The sequence below is a fragment of the Perca fluviatilis genome, chromosome 11, assembly GCF_010015445.1.
Source record: "Perca fluviatilis chromosome 11, GENO_Pfluv_1.0, whole genome shotgun sequence".
Classification (NCBI taxonomy): Eukaryota; Metazoa; Chordata; class Actinopteri; order Perciformes; family Percidae; genus Perca; species Perca fluviatilis.
This window is the reverse complement of record NC_053122.1, coordinates 6014576-6030539: the sequence shown is the minus strand read 5'-3', so window position 1 is coordinate 6030539 and position 15964 is coordinate 6014576. Positions and strand designations below refer to the sequence as shown.

General features: G+C 41.5%; 2 pseudogenes; both read right to left on the bottom strand.

Moving 5' to 3' along the window:
• Positions 1–398: 398 nt before the first annotated feature.
• Positions 399–12090, bottom strand: LOC120568057 (annotated as a pseudogene).
• Positions 6982–15508, bottom strand: LOC120568549 (annotated as a pseudogene).
• Positions 15509–15964: the final 456 nt, after the last annotated feature.

The following is a 15964-nucleotide window of genomic DNA, read 5'->3' as shown; positions in this document are numbered from 1 at the left end:
GGATAAAATTAAAATAAAAAGCTCTGAAAAAAGTCACAAAAAGTTTTCAAAAGCACAGAAGAAAGTGACAAAAAAAGTTTTACAAAAAACATTTTCAAGTTTGACAATAATCTATAAAAGTTATTCTCCAGCATAGAGAGGCTGAGTGATTGTGAAAACACCCAGACTTGACCAAATTAATTAACTATTTAACAGTTTTTAAATATGTGTAATAAATCCTCTTTATGGACTCAGTGCATGAACTAAATGTTGGTTTTAAAAAGTGATCAGCTGTAAAGATGAAGACTGTACTGTGTGGTGTTTCAGGATGTAAACAGCCTCAGATAGACTCTCATATCAGCGGGTTCCATTTTCTCCATCAGCGCTGTATGATCCCCTGGAATGAAGACAAGAAGAACTAGACTTTGTTCCCGTTTGTTTATTGGTCATCTAGACCTTTAGTTTGGTCCCACATCCCATCAGTAAAGTCAGTCTGTTCAATGATATCAGATTCACTTTATCCACATAATCAGTTTGGTTGAGAATAATCTCAGCTGTGTAAAAGAGAATAAAGAATCATCTCCCTTATTGATTACCAGCATTGTAATCCTGATAAACAAATACATGTAAATGTGATTATAGATTTCTATACAAATGTACGAAGTATTAAGGACAAAGTATCTATGATAAAGGAACCTACAACTCCATCAATACAAATATTCATCAGACATTTAGAGCTCAGAGAAGTTGACATTTTCAGTTCAGGTCAACAAACATCATCATCATGATGAGCAGTGATAGCTTCCATGGCTAAACGGACACAGGAAGGAGCTAAAACATTTACAACAACAACCAATGAGAAGATGTCAAAGGACATCCCATAATGTTTGATTGACAGCTGATCTCTCTGCAGTGAAGAAATCAGCTCTCAGTTTTTTAAAGTCTTAAAACACAGAATTTAACCCTGAAATGATTTCTGTCTATTTCAGTTTACAGAACTCAGCTGTGTCTCCAAAATGATAATAAAGCTGTAGTCCAGCGTAGAGCGGCTGAGTGAATGTGGTCTGGACTCTGTGGAGGAGAGTCATGGTGTCAGAGACGCTGTAGAAGGACAGAGTACCTGCCCTGTGATCCAGGTACACTCCTACTCTGGAGGACCAAGGACCTGGGACGAGAGTTTGGACTTTCTTGTGCCAAATTTGATAACTGTTTTTGCCGCATCTTAACACCCAGGATTTTTTGTTTTTTCCAAATTCCCCCAAGTCCCCGACTCTGCTGATGTTCTTGTATGCGACTGCTACATGAACCCCTCCTCCTGTCCACTCCACCTCCCAGTAACAACGTCCAGTCAGACTCTCTCCACTCAGGACCTGAAAGTATACAGAGAATCTGTCTGGGTGACTAGGATAACCCTGATTATTTTCTGTTAATGTTGCCTTTCTCTCCCCCTCAGATAATAACAGATGTGTGTCTGCTGTGTTTGGATCCAGTGTGAGTTCACGTGAATATTTTAAGAAGTCAGCTCTGGTCTTGGGCTCTGGTTGTGACAGTAAAACATCCACTTCAGTCACAGTCAGTGAGATATTTGTCCATGTGTCTCTCAGGATGTCCTGTAGTTTGTCTCTGGTGGCTGACACAGCCGCTGTCACATCCTCAAAGTAGCGCCGAGGACGGATATCGATGCTGGATGTAGATTCACTGAGTGGTGACAGTGAGGAGTAGTTGTGTAGAAACTGGGTGTGATCCTCTGTGTGTGAGATCTTCTTCATCTCAGCGTCTTTCCTCTTCAGCTCAGTGATCTCCTGCTCCAGCTTCTCCTGAAGCTCTTTAACTCGACTCACTTCAGTTTTCTGCTGGGATCTGACCTGCTGCTCCACATTAGAGCGTCTTTTCTCCATGAGACGGATCAGCTCAGTGAAGATCTTCCCACTGTCCTCCACTACTTTATCAGCAGAGTGATTGATAGCCTCCACCTCCTGTTGAAGCAGCTTCACATCTTTCTCTCTGTCCTGGATTCTCTGCTGGATGTTTTGTTGACTCCCCCTCGAGCTCTTTCTGCCTCTCAGTCCTTTCTGCTGCAGCTGAGAATGTGTCGTGGCCTTTATGTTCATCCACAGAGCAGAGATAACAGATACACTGCTGATCAGTACGACAGAAAATCTTCATCACCTCATCATGAACAGAGCAGATGTTCTCCTGGAGATTCTTGGAGGGCTCCACCAGCTTGTGTTTCTTGAATGGAGCCACATCATTATGAAAATGGAGATGTTTCTCACAGTAAGAAGCCAGACACACCAGACAGGACTTGAGGGCTTTCAGTTTTCTCCCAGTGCAGACATCACAGGCCACATCTTCAGCTCCAGCATAGCAGTGATCAGCAGGAGCAGCTTGGAGTCCAGTCTTCTTCAGTTGCTCCACTATATCTGCTAACATGGTGCTTTTGACAACAACAGGCCTCGGTGTGAAAGTTTCCCTGCACTGAGGACAGCTGTAGATTTTCTTCTCATCCCAGAACTCTTTAATACAGTTCATACAGTAGCTGTGTCCACAGGGAATAGTCACCGGATCCTTCAGTAGATCCAGACAGATTGAACAAGAGAAAGTTTCCCAGTCCAGCTGAACTCCTTGCTGCGCCATTTCTCCTCTCACTGACTGAGTTTCACTTCCTGAGAATTGAAAGTAGTTTGAGCTGTGATCTGAACAGTGAGTGTTCCTGCAGTGAATGGGGCCTGTCAGCTCCTGCACTTCACCACATGTTGGTTACGCCCATCTTACAACTGTAGATCTAAAAGGGGAGGGAACAAGGAAATATGGAGGGAGGAGTTATCAATCTGTGATTCATTCCAGGAAGAGAAGTGCTTTGACAGAGATTGTGTGTTCAGCAGTTGTTTACAACAGAGCTCATTTCTCATTTAAAACCCTGCTCACTTTAGCTTTCAGGAGCTAAACTCTTATTAGAATCCAAGTCTTTTTCTCCACAGTTTTTAGAATTAGTTCTTTTTCATGATTAGAAGGACTTAAACACAGCAGATGAAAAATAGAGACATGAACCGGTTGTAGGTGTAATGATATTGTGGTTTGTGGAAGACTAGTTGCATGTATTTGGCAGGTGTTTTAGGGTTCCTCCCTCAAGAAAATGTGACAGTTTTTGCAGAAAAAAAATGCAATTTCACATCATTTTGGACCATTATTATTTCCATATCTGTGTCTAAAATGTTGGAAAAGCTAGAGCAGATGATAAATAAATAGCACTCAAAAAGCTTAATGACAAAACTTGCTACAGAAGAGCTCTGGGGCCCGACTACAATCATTAGATCTAATTAAAGTCATTTAGTTAGCTTTGATGCTAACATTGATTTTACATTCATTCCCTGTCCAAAACGGCTTAAGGCTGATTTATGCTTCTACGTCGAATCAACGACGTACCCGGCAGACCCCTCTGCATCGCTGCCAACCCCCCTCCCAGCCCTCCGCCGTAGCTCGACATGCACCTCCGAAAATGTGTGACTTGGCGTCGAGGCGGCGCAGACCGGAAGGACTGTGATTGGTCAACTGGTCCTGTGTGTTGAGACGTAACGTCTCTTTCACTCCAAAAAATGTCTAATGTCGAAGTGGATATCAAGAGAATAGTGGCAGCGCCACACCAGTTACAGAACAACATGCATCTCAGTGTTAGTCCAAATTACGCACAATAAGCAGTTTGAACTCACTGATCTAAAGCAATTTATTTATTTTCTAAGTGTTAGTAGGCTCAGTGAAACTGAGTCCAGCACGAGGGAGATCCGACTCAGAGGAGGAGAGGTTAGTGAGGCCAGCGTCTCCACGGCAGCTGACAGTGCGCACGGATCCGCTGCGCCACGCATGGATGAAATAATGAAATAGTAAATAGGACTACAGTAACAGAAATATGTGCAGAATCAAGACAGTCAAGATGGCCCAGTGTTTGGTGAACCGGGTACACCTTGTACACTTAATAGTCTACAAATCATCCACGGGATCAATTACGCATCACGTCAGTTTGCCCCCCCCCCCCGACACAGCGTTTGTTCCTGGGGAGATGGATCCGTGCGTCCTGCCTCCTGTGCGCCACGGATGTCTGAACCTCAGCAACTACTAACTATAAAGATATCATTTGCCTGTTCCCAGCATTAGCATGGAACTTTGCGATGGTTAGCTTGTTACCTATGACAATATATGCTAAATGTAACATCTCTTTCACATTAGCATGTGAGTGACTGACCTATCTGGGTGCGTTTGGAGATGCCTGATGAAGTTTGGCGTTGATTCGGCATCATTTATCTTGGTGCCACACACCTTGCATGTAGCTGTTAGCTTACTGCCACTGTTTACCAAGTTATTTAAAGCAAAACTAATGACAAAAGGCACAACTCCGGGAGGACTTGGTGTCGCCATCGTCAATGTATTTTTTTTATATGAGAGTGCGCGCACACAAGGCATAACGCATGCATTACGTTGCACATTATGGCAAAGGGCAATGGACATGCAGCTCGTCATACGTTTCCCCAACGTATATGCGCCAATGAAAGAAAATAGAAATACATGAATACATTTAGATTTAATAAAAAAGCAATAATTGCATAAAAACATGTTGACGAGTCTCGAAGCCCGAGTCTGAAGTCTTTTGGGTCGAGTACGAGTCAAGTCTGAAGTCAGCTGTTTGTGCGACTTAAGTGCGACTCGAGTCCGTGTCTCAGACTTGAGTCCTCATCTCTGCTATTTGTGTATTTGTGTTATTCTGATGAGTGTAAATTATTATATATATTTTTCTTTCGAGCTGCTGTAGCACAGGAATATCCCCAATGACAAATATAGTCACAGATGACAATAAATCCCCCCTTAGCGTTTGGTTGTCTCCATGTCTCCATTTCTGCGTCGTGAGCGTTTACAGAGGCTAGCAAAAGTATTCCTACCTACTATTCCACATTTTGTCATGTTACAACCACAGATGTAAATGTATTTCATTGGGATTTTATGTGATAGACCAACACAAAGTGGCGCATAATTGTGAAGTGGAAGGAAAATTATACATTTTCAAATTTGTTTTACAAATAAAAAAAAACTGAAAAGTGTGGCGTGCAAAAGTATTCAGCCCCCTTTACTCTGATACCCCTAAATAAAATCCAGTTGCCTTCAGAAGTCACCTAATTAGTAAATAGAGTCCAGCGGTGTGTAATCTAATCTCAATATGAATCCAGCTGTTCTGTGAAGGCCTCAGAGGTTTGTTAGAGTCAACATTAGTGAACAAACAGAATCATGAAGCCCAAGGAACATACCAGACAGGTCAGGGATAAAGTTGTGGAGAAGTTTAAAGCAGGGTTAGGTTATAAAAAGAAATAACTGCAAACCTACTGAGACATGGCCCCCACCTAAACTGACAGCCCGGACAAGGAGAGCATTGATCAGGGAAGACAGACAGACACTTAATTGATCCCAAGGGGAAATTCCAGGTCCGAGTAGCTTAAAGACATCACACACAACATACACATACATCATAAACAGGATGATAAAATAACAAATCCGCATGAATAATATGGACAATAAAAGAAAAGATATTAAATATAAACTCATGAATGTACTAAGGGATGTATAAGCATGAGAGGCTTGTAGTGACAGGGCAGGTAAGGTGCTCTATGAGAGGGTGCGTCATGGTGGTAGTGCAAATAAGTCCAATAGTGGAAGGATAAAGTCTAGAGACCAGCATTAAATATGGACATTATAAAGAGAATAATGTAGACATAGTAATATAAAAACTATAGCAGAGCAAGGATAAAGTTTAAAAAAAAGACAGCATTAAATATGGACATTAGAAGGGAATAAAGTAGACAGTAGGATAGACTCAAATCAACAGTCAGTATTAGAGGTTTGAAGTAATAAGGTTACAGCCCTTGTTCAAGTATTAAGTTAGACCTCAGACCAGGCTGGGGGGAGGAGGGAGGGAGGGGTTGTGCATATGGGCTGATATATCAGTGATATAGGTTTCTTTCAACCAAATTGCCCCCAAAATAACATGGATGTACATTCTTTGCAGGTAAAATAAGTAATTATTTTCATTTAATTTTGCATTTTGGGTGTTTTATTCAATTTCATTTAAAAAATTTTTTTAAATGGTTTCAAAACAGCATCCTGACTAAATTTTGATATAACCAATCTGTGATTCACTCGACATCCTCTGATCTTAACTATTACTCAAAATAATTAATAGTTCCTGCTTTTTTTTTTTTTTTTAAACAGAATTAGGTATAATATCATATACATTAGGTTTATTGACCGTGGATAAAATAAAAAAAAGCTCTGAAAAAGTCACAAATACGTTTACAAAAGCACTGAAGAAAGCGCCAAAAAAAGTTTTCAATTTGACAATAATCTATAAAAGTTATTCTCCAGCATAGAGAGGCTGAGTCATTGTGAAAACACCCAGACTTGATCACATTAATTAACTATTTAACAGTTTTTAAATATGTGTAATAAATCCTCTTCATGGACTCAGTGCTCAAAACTAAATGTTGGTTTTAAAAAGTGATCAGCTGTAAAGATGAAGACTGTACTGTGTGGTGTTTCAGGATGTAAACAGCCTCAGATAGACTCTCATATCAGCGGGTTCCATTTTCTCCATCAGCGCTGTATGATCCCCTGGAATGAAGACAAGAAGAACTAGACTTTGTTCCCGTTTGTTTATTGGTCATCTAGACCTTTAGTTTGGTCCCACATCCCATCAGTAAAGTCAGTCTGTTCAATATTAAGGACAAAGTATCTATGATAAAGGAACCTACAACCTACAAATCCATCAATACAAATATTCAGACATTTAGAGCTCAGAGAAGTTGACATTTTCAGTTCAGGTCAACAAACATCATCATGAGCAGTGATAGCCTCCGTGGCTAAACAGACACAGGAAGGAGCTCAAACATTTACAACAACAGCTAATGAGAAGATGTCAAAGGACATCCCATAATGCTTGATTGACAGCTGATGTCTGCAACAAATCAGCTCTCAGCAACAAACATGGAGACAATATAAGATTTAAGTCTTAAAACACAGAATTTAACCCTAAAAAGATTTCTGTCTATTTCAGTTTACAGAACTCAGCTGTGTCTCCAAAACTATAACAAAGCTGTAGTCCAACATGGAGAGGCTGAGTGAATGTGGTCTGGACTCTGTGGAGGAGAGTCATGGTGTCAGAGACGCTGTAGAAGGACAGAGTACCTGCCCTGTGATCCAGGTACACTCCTACTCTGGAGGACCAAGGACCTGGGACGAGAGTTTGGACTTTCTTGTGCCAAATTTGATAACGGTTATTGACACATCTTAACACCCAGGATTTTTCGTTTTCTCCAAATTCACCCAAGTCCCCGACTCTGCTGATGTTCTTGTATGCGACTGCTACATGAACTCTTCCTCTCCACTCCACCTCCCAGTAACAACGTCCAGTCAGACTCTCTCTACTCAGGACCTGATAGTTTACAGAGAATCTGTCTGGGTGACTATAATAACCCTGATTATTATCTGTTAATGTTGCCTTTCTCTCCACCTCAGATAATAACAGATGTTCATTTGCTGTGTTGGAAACCAGTGTGAGTTCACGTGAATATTTTATTGGTCTTGGGCTCTGGTTGTGGCAGTAAAACATCCACTTCAGTCACAGCCAGTGAGATGTTTGTCCATGTGTCTCTCAGGACGTCCTGTAGTTTGTCTCTGGTGTCTGACACGGCCGCTGTCACATCCTCAAAGTAGCGCAGAGGACGGATATCGATGCTGGATGTAGATTCACTGAGTGGTGACAGTGAGGAGTAGTTGTGTAGAAACTGGTTGTGATCCTCTGTGTGTGAGAGCTTCTTCATCTCAGCGTCTTTCCTCTTCAGCTCAGTGATCTCCTGCTCCAGCTTCTCCTGAAGCTCTTTGACTCGCCTCACTTCAGTTTTCTGCTGAAATCTCACCTGCTGCTCCACATCAGAGCTTCTTTTCTCCATGAGACGGATCAGCTCAGTGAATATCTTCCCACTGTCCTCCACTACTTTATCAGCAGAGCGATTGATAGCCTCCACCTCCTGCTGAAGCAGCTTCACATCTTTCTCTCTGTCCTGGATTCTCTGCTGGATGTTTTGTTGACTCCCCTCGAGCTCTTTCTGCCTCTCAGTCCTTTCTGCTGCAGCTAAGACTGTGTGCGTTGGCCTTTATGTTCATCCATTAAGCAGAGATAACAGATACACTGCTGATCAGTTCGGCAGAAAATCTTAATCACCTCATTATGACGGAGCAGATGTTCTCCTGGAGACTCTTGGAGGGCTCCACCAGCCAAATGGAGCTATAGCTTTGTAGAGACCGTGGGATTTGCCAAACTGAATAAATCCCCGCACTTGCCTATACATAGGCGGGGGAGTAGGGGTGCTGGGGAGTGCGGCAGCACCCGCGTTGGCAAACTCGCGATCAAGCCCGGTATTACCCAATGGGCATTAATCATTATGGTGATAATTATCCAATCAGAATAAAATAAAAGTTGTTTAATGTAATGATTGGGAGAAGGCCGCATGCACTGTGTAGATTGGCTAAAGATAAAGGTGGGTGGGCATAGAGCAGGTTGTTTACATCGCACTGAATCAAGATCAGTTTTCTAAGAACGAGTTGAGATTGAAAGAGTGGAATTAATTTGTAACTGATCCCCGGTCAGATTGGGTTGTATCAGCGAGTGAAAGTGTGGAAAAGGGAGAGAAAGAAGCGGCTGGTATAAAAAATGTACCGCGAATAAATAGCTTTTTAAAAAGAGCTGGGAATGATGAAGAGGAGGATGTCGAGGAGCTAGCCAACGTTAGCTTGGAAGAATCGCTGCCTTCTACCAGCTACAATCTGCCACAGCTAACGGTGGCTAACGTTAATTTTAGCAAAGTTGTTGTGGAAAAAGACAGAGATGAGGCCGGTCATCAGCATTACAGAACAAGGTAATGGCCCCTCAGGTACCATCATCTCTGAAGAGCCTGCACTACGGGGACCGATTACAGAGAACCGTCCGGAGTAAGTTATACCCAGAGGGATATCAGCCTTTCAGAATCGGGCGGCTAAATGTCCAGCATCTCGGAGGGGGACGAGGCTGGTGGCAGAAAGACCCGCTCTCTCACCAACGAGGCACTGACCCGACACCTTCACAACGGTGAAACGCGGTTTACCACGGGAGTGGATTCTATATTCACTGTCCACGGAGACATTTGTTGCGCGTTGCCTGTAAAGTTCTACCAACACACAGCAAGCGCATCTGTAGTAGGTTTAGCGAGCTGCTAGAGCTGGACTTTGAGGATTTGATCTGCGACTTTGCAAAAAAAAGACAAGAAATTAGAACTTCTAAAGGTAAGAGCTATTATGCTATCTGTAAATTGAGTAGGTTAATATAATCTGTTGTGACCGTGTGACCAGATAATGTACATATTTAGTTTAGTTTATTGAAAAGCCATGCATATCAGACGTATTGCATCCATAATTTTGTGATGCTGCTATAGGCCTGTGTGAGACTTAGTTGTCAGTGCAGTAGCCTATATGTTGGCTTTGCAGTTTGTGAAGTAGCAGCTGACTAAGTGACTGTTATTTAACAACCTGCACTCAGCTGTGTTGTTTGATGGCATTGTTGTATCTTCAGTCAATCACGTTTCAGAATTACTATTGTGCTTTCTGCTTGGGTGATTTACAGTGAATACTATATCGCCATAGTCTTGAGCCATACAACGCTTTGGTATGATTTAATTAATTGTAACACTGTCTTGTGATGTGTGAGTCAGATGGCAGTACTTGGTTTATTGAACTGGAAAGGCATACTTGACGCCTGCTCAGCTGGACTAGTCATTCATCTTTTTATTATTTTTTATTCGATAGTGACAGTGGATAAAACAGAAAGGGGGGAGAGAGAAAAAAGGGAATGACACGCAGCAAAGGGCCGCAAGGTCGGTTTAAACCTGGCCGCTGCAAAGGAATCTTTGACCAGTAGTGATTGGCATGTGATTTAGTGCCTATATAGTTCGCTGTGCAGTATATAGCAGTATGTAGCCTACTTCATGGAGGGTGGTGGGGTGGGGAGGCAGAGGTAGAGTTGTTCTGCGCACCCCCGCCAGCACCCGCACCCCTGCTGGAAATGACTTCCCGCCTCTGCGCACATATAAACACAAAACTGCTTTGATAGCTCCATCGTGTTGTAACTAAGACATCTGCTGAAAAACGCATCATTGTATTCATTAGCATGATCGTTGTACCGTTTAGTTCAAAACACCAAAGTACGAAGACATAGCGGACCAGACGGAAGCTTTTATTTTGAAAAGTCAAAGCCCGGGGACGGTGTGCCAGTTTAGCTGGTGATCCTGTTAACTGGTGATATTTGCACGAACCTTGGATGTCATGGACAAAAAATTGACAGATTAGATTCTACATCATCTATACCACTACACACGCTGAAAAGATGTTTTGATTTCTATCTATATATTGGACTTTTAGTCTAAATTAACACAGGTTAACATAGGGAGAGAATATACGACCATGTTAACTGGTGATATCACAATTTAACATGCAAGCCTCCAAACAGTAAAGTAGGTTCATCTTTGCCTCACATACCGAAACCTAACTGATGTACAAAAACAGGCATGACCCCACTTAATGCTTTATTCATTAAAAGGATCACCAGCTAAACTGGCACACGGTACCAGCCGGGAGGTCTCCAGCCTGCAGCCGCTTACCGATTCTCCTATAGCCTATCTAAAGGAATAAACCATTAGTTTCGACATATGTCCATTAATGGACTTTTTGTTTCCATGCAGACAACTAACTAAAGAATCACAACAGCAGTGTTTGTCAGGGCCAGGTGTAAGGTCTACGAAGTAATGTAGCTACATGCTACGGTTGTAGAACTGTAAAAAGGTATGGCCATTATTATTTCATTTTATGATTTAACGATGATTTAATATTAGCGCTTATTTCATGTCCGATGTGAAGTAATTACGGCAAAGTGCCATTTCCTCCAATGTCAACTCTGTTCAGTTTCTGTAAAAGACTCAAACGATGATCAAAATTATTTACGTTCATCATTTTTATACCTGGCGATGTAGTTTCAGTTTACTGTCAGTAGTATTTTAAGTAGTGTGTTATTTTAAAGTATTTCTGCACGTTTAAAACTACAATGTCTCTGCATTCTGTTATGTATTTATATATTATAAATGGTGTGGTGAGTTAAATAAATTCCACTAAAAGGAGCCTTTTCAGCTTGTGTCTGTGTGTAGTGTGGCGGGGCTGACCTGTGAACACAACTTACATTTTTAGATAACTATCTTAAATAATAAAAAATAATAATAAAAAAAATTATATATATATATATATATATATATATATATATATATATATATATAAATAAAATAATAATAATAAAAATTATATCATACCTATTTAACATATTTAAAGTTCTATTATTTCAACCAACACCATACAGAACATCAAAAGCACATTATTTTGCACTTTTAACCCTCGTGTTTTTCTGCGCATCTTAACTTTTTTTATCTTTTACCGACATTTGTCACTTTTTCTACCGTTCTTTTATCGTTTTTTTTCCTCTCCAAATGCTATAAAAGTAGAAAAATCAATGAAAGTACTGAACTGATCATTTACTTCACCTGTGAAGAACGTTGTATAGGGCACCATCCAAGTTAATTTTGTTTTGACAGTTCGAAAGAAACCCAAATTTCTGATACAGAAACTTTTTAAAAACGGGTCAAACTTGCCCCGAGGACACCAGGAGCGTTAACGGTTACCAGACACTACCTCCACCCATTGCTTAGTTAACAAACATTAACAATAGTTGAACACATTTGCAAGCAACACCGTTAGCAGACAGGTCTCCCAGACATTAACGGGTTAAGTGACGTCAGAGGACGGTGTGGCTACCAGCTAAGCTAATGTTTACAACAGCAGAAGCGCTCTTCAGCGGTCTTCAGCTCACTCAGGGCTCCGCTCCTTACCGGCTGCTATCCGGCTGCTGTAGGTCATCAGCTCCGCATGCTTCTGCTGGACATTACTGCAGCTTTTTGTATCTTCTTTTCTCTTACCGCTATGTTTGCTGCTCGTCAACTAATGTTTGATCTTGCCCCTGTTTAATGCCGGCAGAACTCGAGCAGGCACGTTGGTTCCGCCCACTTTAACAATTGTCCGCTTTAATTAAACAGCTGCTTGTGATTTATGAGTCTTTACTCCAGTATGACTTGACAATAACAATTTAATTGTCAAAATCAATGGAGCAGATAAAAGTGTTTAAAGTGCTTCATACATTTTCCTAAGACTTCACACAATCACTTCAAGTGACAACAAAACGGTTGGTAATGTCCACACATCCCAGGACAGTTGTAGAACTTCTTCTAGTACAGGCTTTATGCAACATGACCCCCACACAACTTAACCCTCGTGTTTGACCCGTTTTCAAATTATTATTTTTTTTATATATATCAGAGATATAGGTTTCTTTCAACCAAATTGTCCCCAAAACAACATGGATGTACGTTCTTTGCAGGTAAAATCAATAATTATTTTCATTTGATTTTGCATTGTGGGTGTTTTATTCAATTTCATAGCATTTGAAATTTTTTTTTAAATGGTTCCACAACAGCATCCTGACTAAATTTTGATATAACCAGTCTGTGATTCACTCGACATCCTCTGATCTTAACTATTACTCAAAATAATTCATAGTTTCTGCTTTTTGTTTTTTAAAACAAAAGTAGGTATAATTTCATATACATTAGGTTTATTGACCGTGGATAAAATAAAAATAAAAAGCTCTGAAAAAAGTCACAAAAATGTTTACAAAAGCACCGAAGAAAGCGCCAAAAAAAAGTTTTCAAGTTTGACAATAATCTATAAAAGTTATTCTCCAGCATAGAGAGGCTGAGTCATTGTGAAAACACACAGACTTGATCACATTAATTAACTATTTAACAGTTTTTAAACATGTGTAATAAATCCTCTTTATGGACTCAGTGCATGAACTAAATGTTGGTTTTAAAAAGTGATCAGCTGTAAAGATGAAGACTGTACTGTGTGGTGTTTCAGGATGTAAACAGCCTCAGATAGACTCTCATATCAGCGGGTTCCATTTTCTCCATCAGCGCTGTATGATCCCCTGGAATGAAGACAAGAAGAACTAGACTTTGTTCCCGTTTGTTTATTGGTCATCTAGACCTTTAGTTTGGTCCCACATCCCATCAGTAAAGTCAGTCTGTTCAATGATATCAGATTCACTTCATCCACATAATCAGTTTGGTTGAGAATAATCTCAGCTGTGTAAACGAGAATAAAGAATCATCTCCCTTATTGATTACCATCATTGTAATCAGAATAAACACATACATGTAAATGTGATTATAGATTTCTCTACAAATGTACGAAGTAGTAAGGACAAAGTATCTATGATAAAGGAACCTGCAACCTACAAATCCATCAATACAAATATTCATCAGACATTTAGAGCTCAGAGAAGTTGACATTTTCAGTTCAGGTCAACAAACATCATCATGAGCAGTGATAGCCTCCGTGGCTAAACAGACACAGGAAGGAGCTCAAACATTTACAACAACAGCTAATGAGAAGATGTCAAAGGACATCCCATAATGTTTGATTGACAGCTGATCTCTCTGCAGTGAAGAAATGCCCCAACAATCAGCTCTCAGCAACAAACATGGAGACAAAACAAGTTTTAAAAGTGCTCATATTATGTTTTGTCTCTCTTTCACTCTGTAGCTAAACATAGAGCTCAACACACAGGGTGAAAAGAGGACGACAAAAAAAATTACAACAAAAATATGGTGTTTTTAGAATATTAAACCATGTAAACCTATTCTGATATAACCTCTAAATACAATTATGAACCTGAAAATGGGCATAATATGAGCACTTTAAGTCTCAAAACACCAAATTGAACCCTAAAATGATTTCTGTATATTTCAGTTTACAGAACTCAGCTGTGTCTCCATAACGATAATAAAGCTGTAGTCCAGCATTGAGAGGCTGAGTGAATGTGGTCTGGACTCTGTGGAGGAGAGTCATGGTGTCAGAGACGCTGTAGAAGGACAGAGTACCTGCCCTGTGATCCAGGTACACTCCTACTCTGGAGGACCAAGGACCTGGGACCGGAGTTTGGACTTTGTTGTGCTGAATTTGATAACAGTTATTGTCACATCTTAACACCCAGGATTTTTCGTTTTCTCCAAATTCCCCGCAGCCCCCCACTCTGCCGATGTTCTTGTATGCAACTGCTACATGAACCCCTCCTCCCTGTCCACTCCACCTCCCAGTAACAACGTCCAGTCAGACTCTCTCTACTCAGGACCTGAAATTTTACAGAGAATCTGTCTGGGTGACTATAATAACCCTGATTATTTTCTGTTAATGTTGCCTTCCTCTCCACCTCAGATAATAACAGCTGTGTGTGAGCTGTGTTTGGATCCAGTGTGATTTCCCGTGAATATTTTAGCAATTCAGCTCTGGTCTTGGGCTCTGGTTGTGGCAGTAAAACATCCACTTCAATCACAGCCTGGGAGATGTTTGTCCATGTCTCTCTCAGGACGTCCTGTAGTTTATCTCTGGTGTCTGACACAGCTGCTGTCACAGCCTCAAAGTAGCTCAGAGGACGGATATCGATGCTGGATGTAGATTCACTGAGTGGTGACAGTGAGGAGTAGTGCGTAGAAACTGGGTGTGATCCTCTGTGTCTGAGAGCTGCTTCATCTCAGCGCTCTTTCCTCTTCAGCTCAGTGATCTCCTGCTCCAGCTTCTCCTGAAGCTCTTTGACTCGACTCACTTCAGTTCTCTGCTCAGATCTGACCTGCTGCTCCACATCAGAGCGTTTTTTCTCCATGAGACGGATCAGCTCAGTGAAGATCTTCTTACTGTCCTTCACTACTTTATTAGCAGAGCGATTGATAGCCTCCACCTCCTGTTGAAGCAGCTTCACATCTTTCTCTCTGTCCTGGATTCTCTGCTGGATGTTTTGTCGACTCCCGTCGAGCTCTTTCTGCCTCTCAGTCCTTTCTGCTGCAGCTGAGACTGTGTCGTGACCTTTATGTTCATCCACAGAGCAGAGATAACAGATACACTGCTGATCAGTACGGCCAGAACATCTTCATCACCTCATTATGATGAGAGCAGATGTTCTCCTGGAGATTCTTGGAGGGCTCCACCAGCTTGTGTTTCTCAAATGCAGAGGAGTCATAATGAGGCTGGAGATGTTGATCACAGTAAGAGCGAGACACACCAGACAGGACTTGAGGGCTTTCAGTTTTCTCCCAGTGCAGACATCACAGGCCACATCTTCAGCTCCAGCATAGCAGTGATCAGCAGGAGCAGCTTGGAGTCCAGTCTTCTTCAGTTGCTCCACTAAATCTGATAACATGGTGTTTTTCACCAGTACAGGTCTGTGTCGAAAGATCTGCCTGCACTGGGGACAGCTGTAGATTTTCTTCTTGTCCTCTTTAGCCCAGTGCCGTTTAATACAGTTCATGCAGTAGCTGTGTCCACAGGGAATAGCCACCGGATCCTTCAGTAGATCCAGACAGATGGAACAAGAGAAAGTTTCCCGGTCCAGCTTAACTCCTTGCTGCGCCATTTCTCCTCTCAAGGACAAAGCCTGTCTGAGTTTCACTTCCTGGGAATGTAAACTACTTAAAGCTGTGATCTGAACAGTGTGTGTTCCTGCAGTGAATGGGGCCTGTTAGCTCCAGCATTTCACCACATGTTGGTTACGCCCATCTTACAACTGTAGATCTAGAGGGGGAGGGAACAAGGAAATATGGACAGAGTGTTGTTGAGTGTCGTGTTTTTTCATGCGACTGCTACATGAACCCCCTCCTCGTCTCCTCTCCACCTCCCAGTAACAACGTCCAGTCAGACTCTCTCCACTCAGGACCTGCTGCCATTCAGAGAATCTGTCTGGGTGACGAGAATAAGACTGTTGTTG